At 40.6% G+C, this 16066-nt stretch overlaps 1 pseudogene; it reads right to left on the bottom strand.

Annotated features, from left to right (window-relative positions):
* The window catches only part of LOC115124547 (receptor-type tyrosine-protein phosphatase-like N), a 57063-nt pseudogene that overhangs the window by 23903 nt on the left and 17094 nt on the right, over positions 1 to 16066 (bottom strand).

The raw sequence follows: 16066 nt of genomic DNA, 5'->3' as shown, positions 1-16066 counted from the left end.
GACCAGTAGTAAATATAATAACCCCATACCCTCTGATACTGATCTGTAGTAAATATAATGACCCCATACCCTCTGATGCTGACCAATAATAAATATAATGACCCCATACCCTCTGATACTGACCAGTAGTAAATATAATGACCCCATACCCTCTGATACTGACCAGTAGTAAATATAATGACCCCATACCCTCTGATACTGACCAATAATAAATATAATGACCCCATACCCTCTGATACTGACCAGTCGTAAATATAATGACCCCATACCCTCTGATACTGACCAGTAGTAAATATAATGACCCCATACCCTCTGATACTGACCAGTAGTAAATATAATGACCCCATACCCTCTCATACTGACCAGTAGTAAATATAATGACCCCATACCCTCTGATACTGACCAGTAGTAAATATAATGACCCCATACCCTCTGATACTGACCAGTAGTAAATATAATGACCCCATACCCTCTGATACTGATCTGTAGTAAATATAATGACCCCATACCCTCTCATACTGACCAGTAGTAAATATAATGACCCCATACCCTCTCATACTGACCAGTAGTAAATATAATGACCCCATACCCTCTCATACTGACCAGTAGTAAATATAATGACCCCATACCCTCTCATACTGACCAGTAGTAAATATAATGACCCCATACCCTCTCATACTGACCAGTAGTAAATATAATGACCCCATACCCTCTCATACTGACCAGTAGTAAATATAATGACCCCATACCCTCTCATACTGACCAGTAGTAAATATAATGACCCCATACCCTCTCATACTGACCAGTATCATGTGACCAGTAGAGATGTCCATGTTGGACTGGGCGGGCTCCTCGCTCCAGGAGGGCGTACTGCTGTGTGAGGAGGGGCTGTGTTGTGGGCCGTCACTGAACTGGGACGACACACTGCTCACCCTGGAGGTGTCTGTCCCCCTCCGACCCCCCGCTCCCCCCCCCACCGCCTCCTGACGACTGAACGACGGCTTGGCTGCCATGTGCTGCCTGCAGAACTGCTGAGAAAGTCAACAGAGAGAGAGAGAGAGATTCCACTAAACAATATGTTAATCACTGTCATCAATATGCTAATCACTTGCATAAATATGCTAATCACTTTCATAAATATGCTAATCACTTTCATAAATATGCTAATCACTTTCATCAGCTCATAAATATGATTTATATCGTCACAACTTCTGAGAAAATGAACAAAGACATTTAAAACGAGAAGCTAACTGGGTATCATCATTTTCATCTGCGATAATCATCGTTCGTTGTTAACACCTATATTATTCTATATTATTATTATTATATTATTATTCCTCCTATATTATCATGACTCCTCCGGTTTACTATCATCCTCATTTGTTGTAAACATCTTCATCATTATGACACCTGTTTACTATCATCTTCGTCATGTGTCATGTGAAGCAGAGGAAGTAGTTTGGTGATTGTTGTCACAATAATGAAGGTGTATTCTATTCGATCAGGATCGTCATAATCATCACTATGATTGAGACCCCCACCAGTCTTTCATGTTAACCTTTAACCTCTAACATCCCCCTTACCTTTAACCTCTAACATCCCCCTTACCTTTAACCTCTAACATCCCCCTTACCTTTAACCTCTAACATCCCCCTTATCGGTGACAGGCCGGGAGAACTAGAGGTTTAACTTGGAAAGAAACTCTCTCACAGTATTGTCTTTTATCGATGGCGGTTATGATGACGTTTAGGACCTTGAGCATGACTGAGGTGCACCCGTGACCACCTGTGAAACCAAATTGCATAGCGGAGAAGGTACGGTGGGATTCGAAATGGTCGCTGATCTGTTTGTTAACTTGACATTCGAAGACTTTTAAACTGATCACGGACAATTTTATCATTTTAAAAACATTGCAACTAACCCTAACCTCTAATCTAACTAATGTTATCCGCATAGCTAACGTTAGTCACCTAGCTAACGTTAGTGTTAGCAACCTAATTACCTAGCTAACGTTAGTGTTAGCAACCTAATTACCTAGCTAACGTTAGTGTTAGCAACCTAATCACCTAGCTAATGTTAGTGTTAGCAACCTAACCACCTAGCTAATGTTAGTGTTAGCAACCTAACCACCTAGCTAATGTTAGTGTTAGCAACCTAATTACCTAGCTAACGTTAGTGTTAGCAACCTAGCCACCTAGCTAATGTTAGTGTTAGCAACCTAATCACCTAGCTAACGTTAGTGTTAGCAACCTAGCCACCTAGCTAATGTTAGTGTTAGCAACCTAATCACCTAGCTAACGTTAGTGTTAGCAAACTAGCCACCTAGCTAATGTTAGTGTTAGCAACCTAATCACCTAGCTAACGTTAGTGTTAGCAACCTAGCCACCTAGCTAATGTTAGGCACAACAAATTGCAATTGGTAACATATAATAACAATTGTAATTTGTAACATACTATATCATACGAAATGACTGATGGACAGCCACAAAGTTAATACACTGCTCAAAAAAATCAAGGGAACACTAAAATAACACATCCTAGATCTGAATGAATGAAATATTCTTATTAAATACTTTTTTCTTTACATCGTTGAATGTGCTGACAACAAAATCACACATAAATTATCAATGGAAATCAAATTTATCAACCCATGGAGGTCTGGATTTGGAGTCACACTCAAAACTAAAGTGGAAAACCACACTACAGGCTGATCCAACTTTGATGTAATGTCCTTAAAACAAGTCAAAATGAGGCTCAGTAGTGTGTGTGGCCTCCACGTGCCTGTATGACCTCCCTACAATGCCTGGGCATGCTCCTGATGAGGTGGCGGATGGTCTCCTGAGGGATCTCCTCCCAGACCTGGACTAAAGCATCCGCCAACTCCTGGACAGTCTGTGGTGCGAGACATGGATGGAGCGAGACATGATGTCCCAGATGTGCTCAATTGGATTCAGGTCTGGGGAACAGGCGGGCCAGTCCATAGCATCAATGCCTTCCTCTTGCAGGAACTGCTGACACACTCCAGCCACATGAGGTCTAGCATTGTCTTGCATTAGAGGAACCTCAGGGCCAACCGCACCAGCATATGGTCTCACAAGGGGTCTGAGGATCTCATCTCGGTACCTAGCTACCTCTGTAGAGCACATGGAGGGCTGTGCAGCCCCCCAAAGAAATGCCACCCCAAACCATGACTGACCCACTGCCAAACCGGTCATGCTGGAGGATGTTGCAGGCAGCAGAACGTTCTCCACGGCAGTGCTCCTCCTGCTCCTCCTTGCACAAAGGCGGAGGTAGCGGTCCTGCTGCTGAGTTGTTGCCCTCCTACGGCCCCCTCCACGTCTCCTGATGTACTGGCCTGTCTCCTGGTAGCGCCTCCATGCTCTGGACACTACGCTGACAGACACAGCAAACGTTCTTGCCACAGCTCGCATTGATGTGCCATCCTGGTTGAGCTGCACTACCTGAGCCACTGTGGGTTGTAGACTCCGTCTCATGCTACCACTAGAGTGAAAGCACCGCCAGCATTCAAAAGTGACCAAAACATCAGCCAGGAAGCATAGGAACTGAGAAGTGGTCTGTGGTTACCACCTGCAGAACCACTCCTTTATTGGGGGTGTCTTGCTAATTGCCTATAATGTCCACCTGTTGTCTATTCCATTTGCACAAAAGCATGTGGAATTGATTGTTAATCAGTGTTGCTTCCTAAGTGGACAGTTTGATTTCACAGAAGTGTGATTGACTTGGAGTTACATTGTGTTGTTTAAGTGTTCCCTTTATTTTTTTGAGCAGTGTATAACTATTTGAATACAGACCCCCTAGAAAGGACTACTTTTTAAAGCTATTTGAATATAGACCCCCTAAAAAGGACTACTTTTTAAAGCTATTTGAATATAGACCCCCTAGAAAGGACGACTTTTTAAAGCTATTTGAATATAGACCCCCTAGAAAGGACGACTTTTTAAAGCTATTTGAATATAGACCCCCTAGAAAGGACGACTTTTTAAAGCTATTTGAATATAGACCCCCTAGAAAGGACGACTTTTTAAAGCTATTTGAATATAGACCCCCTAGAAAGGACGACTTTTTAAAGCTATTTGAATATAGACCCCCTAAAAAGGACGACTTTTTAAAGCTATTTGAATATAGACCCCCTAAAAAGGACGACTTTTTAAAGCTATTTGAATATAGACCCCCTAAAAAGGACGACTTTTTAAAGCTATTTGAATATAGACCCCCTAAAAAGGACGACTTTTTAAAGCTATTTGAATATAGACCCCCTAAAAAGGACGACTTTTTAAAGCTATTTGAATATAGACCCCCTAAAAAGGACGACTTTTTAAAGCTATTTGAATATAGACCCCCTAAAAAGGACGACTTTTTAAAGCTATTTGAATACAGATCTAAGAAAGTAACTACTTTTCTGAAACTATTGGATTGGCTGCCTTCAACTAACGGCAGGGCTGTAAAGAGAATGAATAGAGCACACAGCATCCCATAATACTCTCCTGAATGACCGTTGCCTCAGGTGTACCAATTCAAACCAATTAATCAATTATCTATATATATTTTCAATATGAAATCCACAAACATAATTAAAAAAAAAACAATTTAGATTAAAAGTTGGGTGAAAATAATGACAGAATTCCTTTAGGTTGATGACTTTTTGCAAATCCAATGTTTTCCAACGTCTTCAAATGTTTTGGTTGAAATGACGTGCACCAACGCTTTAGAAGTAGCTCTCTATGTAAAGAATAGGGTGTCATTTGGGACAAAGTACCTCCTGACCTCTCCTACCTGGTAGTCAACGTGTGTCTCCGGTCCTCCCTCGGGTCCGAGGCCCAGTTTCCCTGAGGTCAGCTGCTTGGCGTGGTGTCGGAGACAGGCGATGGTCAACGCTACCACCACCACCCCGCCCACACACGCCATGGACACCAGCGTCAGTACCAGCCCACTGGAGCCCCCCCTCACCCGCGTGGCATGGGGCAGCCCATGACCCTCGCTCCTCTGTAGGGAGAGAGAGAGAGAGAGATAGAGAGAGAGAGAGAGAGAGGGACAGAGAGAGAGAGAGAGAGACAGAGAGAGACAGAGCGAGACACAGAGAGAGAGAGACAGAGAGAGACAGAGCGAGACAAAGAGAGAGAGAGACAGAGAGAGAGAGAGAGAGACAGAGAGAGAGAGAGACAGAGAGAGACAGAGCGAGACACAGAGAGAGAGAGACAGAGAGAGACAGAGCGAGACACAGAGAGAGAGAGACAGAGCGAGACACAGAGAGAGAGACAGAGAGAGACAGAGCGAGACAGAGAGAGAGAGGGAGGGACAGAGAGAGACAGAGCGAGACAGAGAGAGAGAAAGGAAGGAAGGAAGGAAGGAAGGAAGGAAAGGAGTCAAGGGAAATAGGAAAGAGAAAGATTCATGTCGACAAAGATACCTGTTTGTTTACATGTACACTACCGTTCAAAAGTTTGGGGTGACTTAGAAATGTCCTTGTAAAATAACACAGCTGAAAACTGCCGATTACCAATTAGGATCTCTGGCTAAAAATACTTGAATCAGTCATAGAGCCCATCGCCCTTCATTGTTGTGAGGTCTGGGGTCCGTTCACCCAGTCATAGAGCCCATCGCCCTTCATTGTTGTGAGGTCTGGGGTCCGACACCAACCAAGAATACACAAAATGGGACAAACACCAAATTGAGACTCACAGAATTATCCTCTGTGTACAACGGAAAGATTTGACTATGTACAGACTCAGTGAGCATAGCCTTGCTATTGAGAAAGGCCGCCGTAGGCAGACCTGGCCGTCAAGAGAAGACAGGCTATGTGCACACTGCCCACAAAATGAGGTGGAAACTGAGCTGCACTTCCTAACCTCCTGCCAAATATATATATATATTTTAACTAGGTAAGTGAGTTATGAACAAATTCTTACTTCCAATGATGGCCTAGAAACAGTGGGTTAACTGCCTCGTTCAGGGGCAGAACAACAGATTTTTACCTTGTCAGCTCAGGGATTTGATCTTGCAACCTTCCGGTTACTGGCCCAAAACTCTAACCACCTGCTAGCTGCTACCCACGGCTGAAGCAGTAGCTACTCTTCCTGGGGTCCACACAGAACATGAAACATAATAGACATGAAAAGTTCATGGACAGACCTAAAAAGGCACAGAAAAACACACTGTGAGAGACGTTGTGGTGTTGCTTGATCTGTTTTTTGAAACCAGGTTTGCTGTTTATTTGAGCAATATAAGATGGAATGGAGTTCCATACAATAAGGGCTCTATATAATACTGTACATTTCCTTGAATTTGTTCTAGGTTTGGGGACTGTGAAAATACCCCTGGTGGCATGTCTGGTGGGGTGTGTAAGTCAGAGCTGTGTGTAACTTGACTATCCAAACAATTTGGGATTTTCATTTTTGTTTATTATCTACTTCACTTGCTTTGGCAATGTAAACATATGTTTGCCATGCCAATAAAGCCCCTTATATTGAAATTGAATTGAGAAAGAGAGATAGAGAGCACAGCATGATACCCCCTGTCTGTTGAAGCTGGTGCCTCAGTGGCTGGCAGCCTCAGTGGGGGAGGACTGGGCCAGGCTTCTTCCATGGCAACAGAGAAATGCTCAGTGTACTGTGTGGTCGTTAGGGGATAGGGGTTAAGAGTTGTAGAGATGGGGTAAGGTCCTGGGGGTAGGGGTTAAGAGTTGTAGAGATGGGGTAAGGTCCTGGGGGGTAGGGGTTAAGAGTTGTAGAGATGGGGTAAGGTCCTGGGGGGTAGGGGTTAAGAGTTGTAGAGATGGGGTAAGGTCGTTGGGGATAGGGGTTAAGAGTTGTAGAGATGGGGTAAGGTCCTGGGGGGTTAAGAGTTGTAGAGAGGGTCCTCGGAGGGGCAGTGTATATAACGAATACATGATGTCTGACCCCACTAAACATTAGTCAGCAACATAGCAGTATAACACAAGAAACGAGGAACAAAACACCAAATAACAAAATCAGCCATCCCTTCTAGAGAGGGTTAAAGAGATGCAGGGTTCCAGGACCCCCCTCTATCACCTCTTCAACCCCTGACCCTTGACCTCTAACCCTTACTCAGCCACTCAGTCAGCCACAGATAATCCCTGACTACATCACTGCAGCCGGCGTAAGCAGAACCACTGACATTAACATGATCACAATAATGATCACAGTGATGATCACAATAATGATCACAATAATGATCACAATAATGATCACAGTGATGATCACAATAATGATCACAGTGATGATCACAGTGATGATCACAATAATGATCACAGTGATGATCACAGTGATGATCAAAATAATGATCACAATAATGATCACAATAATGATCACAGTGATGATCACAATAATGATCACAGTGATGATCACAATAATGATCACAATAATGATCACAATAATGCTGAAAATGGCGATAAACATTTTTTGATTTATACAATCAACACATTCTTTAGAAAGTAAAAGTGACTCATTGTTGAGGCATGATTAGCCGTTATCTGCAGAGCCAGTAACGGGAGGCAGACACGTTACATCATCACGTTTTTCATCACAGTGCCAAACCGACCCTGTAACCACAGCAACTATTGGTTAGTATTATATGACAGTGTTGTATTGGTTAGTATTATATGACAGTGTTGTATTGGTAGTATTATATGACAGTGTTGTATTGGTAGTATTATATGACAGTATTGTATTGGTAGTATTATATGACAGTGTTGTATTGGTAGTATTATATGACAGTGTTCTATTGGTAGTATTATATGACAGTGTTGTATTGGTAGTATTATATGACAGTGTTGTATTGGTTAGTATTATATGACAGTGTTGTATTGGTAGTATTATAAGACAGTGATGTATTGGTAGTATTATATGACAGTGTTCTATTGGTAGTATTATATGACAGTGTTGTATTGGTAGTATTATATGACAGTATTGTATTGGTAGTATTATATGACAGTGTTGTATTGGTTAGTATTATATGACAGTATTGTATTGGTAGTATTATATGACAGTGTTGTATTGGTTAGTATTATATGACAGTATTGTATTGGTAGTATTATATGACAGTGATGTATTGGTAGTATTATATGACAGTGATGTATTGGTAGTATTATATGACAGTATTGTATTGGTAGTATTATATGACAGTGATGTATTGGTAGTATTATATGACAGTGATGTATTGGTAGTATTATATGACAGTATTGTATTGGTAGTATTATATGACAGTGTTGTATTGGTAGTATTATATGACAGTGTTGTATTGGTAGTATTATATGACAGTATTGTATTGGTAGTATTTTATGACAGTGTTGTATTGGTAGTATTATATGACAGTATTGTATTGGTAGTATTATATGACAGTATTGTATTGGTAGTATTATATGACAGTGTGTTTTTGGTGGTATAATGTGGTAGTGGTGTGAACAAATTGCCATTAGTTTATCTTCATTGCATTCAAGGACATCTAATATTATATAAACATGACTAATTCACCAGAAGGCCTATTATATAAACATGACTAATTCACCAGCAGGCCTATTATATAAACATGACTAATTCACCAGCAGGCCTATTATATAAACATGACTAATTCACCAGAAGGCCTATTATATAAACATGACTAATTCACCAGCAGGCCTATTATATAAACATGACTAATTCACCAGAAGGCCTATTATATAAACATGACTAATTCACCAGAAGGCCTATTATATAAACATGACTAATTCACCAGCAGGCCTATTATATAAACATGACTAATTCACCAGCAGGCCTATTATATAAATCTTTCCAGGTTATTCTGTAACCAAAAATCAATTAATTCAAGTTGTTACTTTTGATCAACTTAATGCATTCATATAACAAGCACTTAGTTATGCATTTTAATTGGAAATTACCTGTAGCAGGCCTAGGTTTAAATTATGCAGGTGTATTAATGAATAGGCTTTAAATGTTGGCTAATTATTTATTAGTATTATCATGGTTATAATACATTTCATTTCAGGTCATGTTATTAGTAGTTTGCCTATATGTGTTCATAGAAAATGTCCTCTCTTTTTTTGACAGTCTACATTGCTTTTATTAATTTATTTAGTTGGAAAATAATATGCCATCGTATCCTTACGATATGAGCAATGAGGCCCAAAACGTTTGTTTCTACTAAAATAATGTATCTTTAAGTAGTCCTGAAAGAAGCTGCCCGTGTACCTTCTGATATAAAGCCTCGTTCTGAGTGGTCGTCTACTCAATATAATATTATGGCACAAATTAATTAAATGTCACATTTCAGTACGTTGTTAACCATAAAGCTTGAATCATACAGCCCACTTCATTTCACAAAAAAAATAAAATATATAGAGACTAAAAATAACACTCACCACAATCCATCCTACATTTCAGCACCGGGGTGGTTTCCACCCGGATCAACTTCTGCATCTCTCCTGAATCAGATACGGCTAATGTGGCCCGTAGAACATTAGAGGAGCTCTTTCTCTTTCTTCCACTCATGATGCACGACCCAATATCACATTTAAGTTCCGACAAGCCCCTGATATCACTAATAATAACCGGAAAAAGTCATTTGAAAAGGATTGGAAACTTGTAGCAAGTAGCCTAGGCCTACACTCAAGCAAAGAGGAAGGGAAAGGTAGCCTAAAGAAGTGAAATGCTGTGAAATGAAAAAGAGAATGGAAATAAATAAACATGTGCTTCTCCCTCTCTTTCTCTCCCGGGCTGCAATGCGAGGCCTCTAGCTCTCCTTCAAACTCCATTCAACCGACGCCGCCACTTGTCACTTCAAACAGGCAGAGCTCCACATGTTGCTTTTTGGGATGGGGAGAGTAACGGAGGTGGGGGGCGGGTCGGGTTTGATGTCTTGGATAGGATTGGCAGTCTGTGGGAGCGAACAGAACAGCAGCAGGGGCAGACTGGGACAAGAATTTGGCCCTGGCATTTTATCCACACCAGCCCACGTCACTGAGCACACGTCAACTCTTAAAGGGAAACACTATCAACTCTTAAAGGGAAACACTGTCAACACTTAAAGGGGAATGGAAACACTATCATCTCTTAAGGGGGATTGAAACACTATCAACTCTTAAAGGGGAATGGAAACACTATCAACTCTTAAAGGGAAACACTATCAACTCTTAAAGGGAAACACTATCAACACTTAAAGGGGAATGGAAACACTATCATCTCTTAAAGGGGAATGGAAACACTATCAACTCTTAAAGGGGAATGGAAACACTATCAACTCTTAAAGGGGAATGGAAACACTATCAACTCTTAAAGGGAAACACTATCATCTCTTAAAGGGGAATGGAAACACTATCAACTCTTAAAGGGGAATGGAAACACTATCAACTCTTAAAGGGGAATGGAAACACTATCATCTCTTAAAGGGGAATGGAAACACTATCAACTCTTAAAGGGAAACACTATCATCTCTTAAAGGGGAATGGAAACACTATCATCTCTTAAAGGGAAACACTATCAACTCTTAAAGAGGAATGGAAACACTATCATCTCTTAAAGGGAAATACTATCAACTCTTAAAGGGGAATGGAAACACTATCATCTCTTAAAGGGAAACACTATCAACTCTTAAAGGGGAATGGAAACACTATCATCTCTTAAAGGGGAATGGAAATACTATCAACTCTTAAAGGGGAATGGAAACACTATCAACTCTTAAAGGGAAACACTATCAACTCCTAAAGGGGAATGGAAACACTATCATCTCTTAAAGGGGAATGGAAACACTATCACCTCTTAAAGGGGAATGGAAACACCGTCAACTCTTGACACCTCTTCAACCTATGGGGGCGCTATGTCATTATTGGATAAAAAGACGTGCCCCTTTTAAGCGCAATATTTTGTCACGAAAAGATGCTCGACTCTGCATGGAATTGACAGCCTTGGAAAGACAAAACTCTGAAGTCTCCAAAACTGCAAAGATATTATCTGTGAGTGCCCCAGAACTAATGCTACAGGCGAAACCAAGATGAAGTTTCATACAGGAAATGCCCCAGATTCTGAAGGCGCTGTGTTCCAATGTCTCCTTATATGGCTGTGAATGCGCCAGGAATGAGCCTGCGCTTTCTGTCTATTCCCCGAGGTGTCTGCAGCATTGTGACGTGTTTGTAGGCATATCATTGGAAGATTGACCATAAGAGACTACATTTACCTGGTGTCCCGCCCGGTGTCCTGTGTGCGTAATCTGTAGGTCCATGCGCGTTCCATTTCTTCAGAAGAGAAAGTTAACTGCCACGATGGATTTTATCGTCGATAGATATGTGAAAAACACCTTGAGGATTGATTCTAAACATCGGTTTACCATGTTTCTGTCGATATTATGGAGTTAATTTGGAAAAAAGTTCGCGTTTTAATGACTTAATATATATATATATATTTTTCCTTACCCAAACGTGATGAACAAAACGGAGCGATTAGTCGACACAAATAATATTTTCTGTAAAAACTGAACATTTGCTATCTAACAGAGTCTCCTCATTGAAAACATCTGAAGTTCTTCAAAGGTAAATGATTTTATTTGAATTCTTTTCTGGTTTTTGTGGAATATGTTGCATGGTGAAAGAGAGGCATAATACTATGCTAGGTTATCAATACTGTTACACAAATGCTTGTTTAGCTATGGTTCAAAAGCATATTTAGAAAATCTGAGATGACAGTGTTGTTAACAAAAGGCTAAGCTTGAGAGCAAATAGATGAATTTCATTTCATTTGCGATTTTCATGAATAGTTAACGTTGTGTTATGCTAATGAGCTTGCGGATAGATTTACACAATCCTGGATACAGGTTTTTTTCATAGCTAAACGTGACGCAGAAAACGGAGCGATTTGTCCTAAACAAATAATCTTTCAGGAAAAACTGAACATTTGCTATCTGAGAGTCTCCTCATTGAAAACATCTGAAGTTCTTCAAAGGTAAATGATTTTATTTGAATGCTTTTCTGGTATTTGTGAAAATGTTGCCTGCTGAATGCTAACGCTAAATGTTATGTTAGCTATCAATACTGTTACACAAATGCTTGTTTTGCAATGGTTGAGAAGCATATTTTGAAAATCTGAGATGACAGTGTTGTTAACAAAAGGCTAAGCTTGAGAGCAAATAAATTAATTTAATTTCATTTGCGATTTTCATGAATAGTTAACGTTGCGTTATGGTAATAAGCTTGAGGCTGTATTCACGATCCCGGATCCGGGATGGCTCGACGCAAGAAGTTAAAGGGGAATGGAAACACTATCAACTCTTAAAGGGAAACGCTATCAACTCTTAAAGGGAAACACTATCAACTCTTAAAGGGAAACACTATCATCTCTTAAAGGGGAATGGAAACACTATCAACTCTTAAAGGGGAATGGAAACACTATCAACTCTTAAAGGGGAATGGAAAAACTATCAACTCTTAAAGGGAAACACTATCAACTCTTAAAGGGGAATGGAAACACTATCAACTCTTAAAGGGAAACTCTATCAACTCTTAAAGGGAAACACTATCAACTCTTAAAGGGAAACTCTATCAACTCTTAAAGGGAAACACTATCAACTCTTAAAGGGAAACACTATCATATCTTAAAGGGGAATGGAAACACTATCATCTCTTAAAGGGGAATGGAAACACTATCAACTCTTAAAGGGAAACACTATCAACTCTTAAAGGGAAACACTATCAACTCTTAAAGGGAAACTCTATCAACTCTTAAAGGGAAACACTATCAACTCTTAAAGGGAAACTCTATCAACTCTTAAAGGGAAACACTATCAACTCTTAAAGGGAAACACTATCAACTCTTAAAGGGAAACACTATCATCTCTTAAAGGGAAACACTATCAACTCTTAAAAGGAAACACTATCATCTCTTAAAGGGAAATACCGTCAACTCTTAAAGGGAAACGCTATCAACTCTTAAAGGGGAATGGAAACACTATCATCTCTTAAAGGGGAATGGAAACACTATCAACTCTTAAAGGGGAATGGAAACACTATCAACTCTTAAAGGGAAACACTATCAACTCTTAAAGGGGAATGGAAACACTATCAACTCTTAAAGGGGAATGGAAACACTATCAACTCTTAAAGGGAAACACTATCAACTCTTAAAGGGGAATGGAAACACTATCATATCTTAAAGGGGAATGGAAACACTATCATCTCTTAAAGGGGAATGGAAACACTATCAACTCTTAAAGGGAAACACTATCAACTCTTAAAGGGAAACACTATCAACTCTTAAAGGGAAACTCTATCAACTCTTAAAGGGAAACACTATCAACTCTTAAAGGGAAACTCCGTAATACCCTGTATATAGCCTCCACATTGACCCTGTAATGGTACCCCCTGTATATAGCCTCCACATTGACTCTGTACCGTAATACCCTGTATATAGCCTCCACATTGACTCTGTACCGTAATACCCTGTATATAGCCTCCACATTGACTCTGTACCGTAATACCCTGTATATAGTCTCCACATTGACTCTGTACCGTAATACCCTGTATATAGCCTCCACATTGACTCTGTACCGTAATACCCTGTATATAGTCTCCACATTGACTCTGTACCGTAATACCCTGTATATAGCCTCCACATTGACTCTGTACCGTAATACCCTGTATATAGTCTCCACATTGACTCTGTACCGTAATACCCTGTATATAGCCTCCACATTGACTCTGTACCGTAATACCCTGTATATAGTCTCCACATTGACTCTGTACCGTAATACCCTGTATATAGCCTCCACATTGACTCTGTACCGTAATACCCTGTATATAGCCTCCACATTGACTCTGTACCGTAATACCCTGTATATAGTCTCCACATTGACTCTGTACCGTAATACCCTGTATATAGCCTCCACATTGACTCTGTACCGTAATACCCTGTATATAGTCTCCACATTGACTCTGTACCGTAATACCCTGTATATAGCCTCCACATTGACTCTGTACCGTAATACCCTGTATATAGCCTCCACATTGACTCTGTACCGTAATACCCTGTATAGTTATTTTACTGCTGCTGTTTTTATTTATTTGTTACTTTTATTTTCTATTTTTTACTTAACACTTATTTTTCTTAAAATGTCATTGCAGGTTAGGAAAAGAGCTGATAGGTGCCTGGGCGTTGCCCATTGATCAACCAAAGGCTCGTTATAGGTTAGTATGACAGAGAAATTGAGTAAAAGTCATAAATCTTAACAGGCCCGTGGGGCTGCCAACCAATGTCACCTTTTACATTGTCTTATCTTTGTAAAAAAAGCATATTTTTGCGTGTCAATTTTGACCAGCGCATCCAACTGTCAATTGAATTTACCTTAGAACAGTAGAACACTAATACATTATGTTCTCTCTCCTGGGAGTATGAAGGGTGTTAGAACAGTAGAACACTAATACATTATGTTCTCTCTCCTGGGAGTATGAAGGGTGTTAGAACAGTAGAACACTAATACATTATGTTCTCTCTCCTGGGAGTATGAAGGGTGTTAGAACAGTAGAACACTAATACATTATGTTCTCTCTCTGGGAGTATGAAGGATGTTAGAACAGTAGAACACTAATACATTATGTTCTCTCTCCTGGGAGTATGAAGGGTGTTAGAACAGTAGAACACTAATACATTATGTTCTCTCTCCTGGGAGTATGAAGGGTGTTAGAACAGTAGAACACTAATACATTATGTTCTCTCTCTCCTGGGAGTATGAAGGGTGTTAGAACAGTAGAACACTAATACATTATGTTCTCTCTCCTGGGAGTATGAAGGGTGTTAGAACAGTAGAACACTAATACATTATGTTCTCTCTCCTGGGAGTATGAAGGGTGTAGAATCAAGTTGTAGAAACCTTTCAAAGGTGATCAATGAAAAGTCTGAATATTTATGAGGTATCAGTTTTTTATTTGTGTAAACATCTATTTAACCCATTTTAGAATGAAAACCTTACCGTAACCCTAACCGTAACATAACAAAATGTGGAAAAAGGGGTCCGAATACTTTCCGAATGCTCCCTATGTGAAGGGAAAACACATGAGAACAAATGACTCAAATGACTCAGTGCCAGTGCTATCCAGGGTCCTTAGGACATCCCTACCCTAAACCCTACTCTTACCTCATGTCACACCCTCATCTGTTTCACCTGTGTTTGTGCTCGTTTCCACCCCCACTCCAGGTGTCGCCCGTCCTCTCCATTATCCCCTGTGTATTTATACCCGTGTTCTCTGTTTGTCTGTTGCCAGTTCGTCTTGTCTCGTCAAGTCTACCAGCGTTTTTTTTTACTGTCCTCCTGTTTCTTGTTAGTTCCTGTTTTCTAGTTCTCCCAGTTGTTGACCATTCTGCCTTCCTGACCCTGAGCCTGCCTGCAGTTCTGTACCTTACTGCCCTGGATTACTGACCTCTGCCTGCCCTTGACCTGTCGTTTGTTTCATAAATAAACATGTATTATTTCAAACGGTCTACATCTGGGTCTGATACCTTAACCCCTAACCTTACTGTATCCGTAAGCCTTACCGTAACTCTAACTCTAACCGTAAACCTTACCGTAACTCTAACCGTAAACCTTACCGTAACCCTTACTGTAAACCTTACCATATCTCTAACCGTAAACCTTACCGTAACTCTAGAGAGAGGAGAGAGAGAGAGAGAGAGAGAGAGAGAGAGAGAGACAGACAGACAGACAGACAGACAGACAGACAGACAGACAGACAGACAGACAGACAGACAGACAGACAGACAGACAGACAGACAGACAGACAGACAGACAGACAGACAGAGACAGACAGACAGACAGACAGACAGACAGAGAGAGAGAGAGAGAGAGAGAGAGAGAGAGAGAGAGAGAGAGTCACCCTCGTCTAAGTGTGCCCCCTCTAGAGAGGGTTGATGACATGAAGAAGGGCAGAAGGAAGTTGTACTGTACCTCTCCCACACCAGTCTGCAGTATCTTCAACCCCGTCTCAGACTCCAGAAAGGACTTCTGAGACGCTGACAGAGACAGAAACACACAACAAACCCAAAACAGTCATTAT

Source organism: Oncorhynchus nerka, unplaced genomic scaffold (assembly GCF_034236695.1).
Source record: "Oncorhynchus nerka isolate Pitt River unplaced genomic scaffold, Oner_Uvic_2.0 unplaced_scaffold_1270, whole genome shotgun sequence".
NCBI classification, from domain to species: Eukaryota; Metazoa; Chordata; class Actinopteri; order Salmoniformes; family Salmonidae; genus Oncorhynchus; species Oncorhynchus nerka.
The sequence above is the reverse complement of the archived record's forward strand: the minus strand, read 5'-3'. Positions and strand labels throughout refer to the sequence as shown.